The following is a 3361-nucleotide window of genomic DNA, read 5'->3' on the forward strand; positions in this document are numbered from 1 at the left end:
GACACGTATGAGGTCATGGTACACCCTGAGCTGAGATGCAAAACTTTATAGCCCAAGAGCCCCTTTGTTATGGTAACTATTTAAAAAGGGCTCGGTTGTTTGGGGGTTGTTTTTCTGTTGCCTTTTTTTTTTTTTTTTTTTTCCCATAACTAGAAAATCAGAGCTCCATTCCAGCCCCAAACCTCTGGCCAAGACTTAACCTCACCTTGCCAATAAAATTTTCCTTACGAGTGTCTTCTAATGCTCAATTGTAAGCCAGGCTAACCTCTGGCCAAGACTTAACCTCACCTTGCCAATAAAATTTTCCTTACGAGTGTCTTCTAATGCTCAATTGTAAGCCAGGCTTATAATTAAAAAGAGAAAGCTGGGGCGCCCGGTTGGCTCAGAGGTAGAGCACCTGACTCTTGATCTCAGGGTCCTGAGTTCAAGCCCCAGGTTGGGAGGAGATCCTACTTAAACAATAAATTAACTAATAAAGGGAGAAAGTCACTCGAGCCCACAGAATTAATACTTCTGTGTTATGGTTAAGAATCATCCGGGAGACTTGGCATTTAAAGTATTTGTAATGCTTAAGAGAAGTTGGCATAAGCAAAACCTGTGACAAATTTATCCTGTAGATGTAAGCCTTCCAACAGAAAGTGCATAATTGAGTAATCCATTATTTCAGACTTGTAATTTTTCACTGAAACGTGAAAGAGAATTGTTCTAGGTGAGTAAACAGTACTGGAATGTTGAAAAGATCCTGATATTCTTATCATTTATTACGAGAGTTAAGTCCCTGGGAAGGTTTTGTTTCTTAGGCGCTTCTGTTGAGCGTCCAAAGAAAATCGAATGGTTTAAGTTTGTGAAAGCAGAACACTTAAGGGAAATTAATTAAGATTCTAAATGGGATATGAAGCCGTTGAAACTGGAACTGGTTGAACATTAATCAAACACTTCCCCGAAAAATAACCATTAAAATTTACTAGATTTCTAAATAGAATAATATTCGGAAGTAATATTCGAGTAATATTCGAAGTGTCGAAGGTTAAGGAAGATGATGTTTTTTATTGGTAATTTTAACAGGTTGAAGATTAAGTGAAAACAGTAATCAGTCTTTTCCACGGACGAACGTCTCCCCCAATGACACCAGAACGCTCACACGGACGCTGTGTCCTCTGTGGCCGTCTAGAAGCCATCTGCCTCCCCAGGATGAGTTGCTGGGAGACACCCTGAGCCAGGGGCACCACGTTCCTGACCACGGAAAATATACGATAGTGTCTGTTGTTTTAAGTCACTAAGTTTGGGGTGGGGGGAGCAGGGTAGCTTGTTACACAGCAGTAGCTAACCAACTAACACAATAGTAACAGACTTTGATTAGGCATAAGACACCCCCCCCAAAAAAAGAAACCCTACATTTCCCACATTCCTTTGCAGCCGCAGGGTCATGTGGAGTGTGGTAGTGATGATCACACAGCCGAGACCAACGCCTAAAAGGAACCGAGGTCCCCGGCTGATTTCACGGAGCAAGGCCATTTTATCAGCGTGGGAAGAAATAGGGAGAGCAAAATAAACTTCTAACTTGGGTCCCTGTGAGAACAGCTAAATCTCAGCTTTTCCGAAACCCAAAAAGATTATGTAACAATCTTTTCATCCATCTCCTAATCAACACCCTCTTTTTTTTTTTTTTTATTTAGCCCCATTCTGATGGATGATAAAATGATAACCAAGATCTTATAAATTGGTTTACCTAGTACATACCTTTGGTTCCCCCCCCCAAACATATTATAATTGTCAATAAATATATATATTCTCTCATATAAATCATAGGACACACCATCGCTAGAGCACAGGGGGACCAAGGATCAGAAGCTGGCTCTGTGCTGACAGCACAGAGCCCAATGTGGGGCTCGAACCCACAAACCGTGAGCTCATGACCTGAACGAAAGCAAGAGTCGGACGCTTAAACGACTGAGCCACCCAGGCACCCCCAGACTCGTACATTTCTTTTCAAATTCCCTTCTCCTGGGCCAGCAGGGCCTCTGGCTCCCAGCCTCAACTGGTCAGCGTGATGAAAGCTACTGGCTGCCTTTCTTCCTACGCCTGAATCTTCAAAGGAGATCCAGGTTACAGACACTCGATATTTGGCCAGACGGCCTGAGAGAAAACGATGCACGGTGTTCCCCCGGAAGTATGATTTGCGCAGGCAGGCCCCGAGCCCGCCGTGTTCAGGGAGCCCCCGCGGGGTCACCCCAGGGTCTTAGTCCTCTGCTTCAGCAGCGCCTCTCCGGCTGGGGAGGCCAACTTCACAAAGTGACATCGGGAGGAGTTCGCGGAGACTCAACAGCTCCACGAACCAATTTACAGGATTCCACGCATACAAAGTCTCAGGAAACTTCTGTCCTGGGAAGGGGCACCTGAGGGTAATCGTGGTTCTCCTGCTTCTAGACCGCTCAGCCCAGGATGGCAGGTGCGGGCTCCCCTTCTAGAGTTGTCTGGGCCTGTGCCTTCAGGACAGCAGGGGAACCTTCCTCAGAGGTTGCTAGGGGCCTTACATGTACCGGGGCGCCTGGGGGGGCTCAGTCGGTTTGCATCCGACTTTCTTTTTTTTTAATCTTTATTTATTTTTGAGAGAGACAGAGACAGAATGCGAGTGGGTTAGGGGCAGAGAGAGAGGGAGACACAGAATCGGAAGCAGGCTCCAGGCTCTGAGCTGTCAGCACAGACCCCGACGCGGGGCTCGAACTCACGAGCTGTGAGATCATGACCTGAGCCGAAGTCAGAGGCTCAACAGACTGAGCCACCCAGGCGCCCCTATTTGCATCCGACTCTTGATTTCGGCCTTTGGTTGTGATGTCATGGTTCGTGAGTTCGAGCCCCGCGTTAGGCTCTGTGCTGGCAGCCTGGAGACTCCTTGGGATTCTCTGTCTCCCTCTCTCTCTCTCTCTCTCTCCCCCTCCCCCATTCTCTCACTCTCAAAATAAATAAATAAATATTAGAAAAAAGAAGCCATGTACATAGGACTCTTAGCCCAGCAGCTGGCACCTAAGATTTCAGAACCCACGGTTCTGTGTCATAACTGATTGTGTCATAACTATTACAGATGATTGTGTCATAACTATTAGGGCCCAGACTACTCTCTAAAGAACTACAGCCTGTGGTAGGCGGAATAATGGGCCCCAAGTCATCCAGGTCCTAATCCCCGGAACTTGTAAATGTTTATTTGCCAAATTACTGAGAAGTCCCTTATATGCCAAAAGGGACTTTACAGGGTCTGGGAGGAGGAGATTCTTCTAGATCATCCAGGGGGGCCCTGAGTGAAATCACGTGTGTCCTTATCAGGGGGTTAGAGGGGGATGAAGGGACCCGAGGCTGGAGCGCT

The sequence above is a fragment of the Leopardus geoffroyi genome, chromosome E2 (genome assembly GCF_018350155.1).
Source record: "Leopardus geoffroyi isolate Oge1 chromosome E2, O.geoffroyi_Oge1_pat1.0, whole genome shotgun sequence".
NCBI classification, from domain to species: domain Eukaryota; kingdom Metazoa; phylum Chordata; class Mammalia; order Carnivora; family Felidae; genus Leopardus; species Leopardus geoffroyi.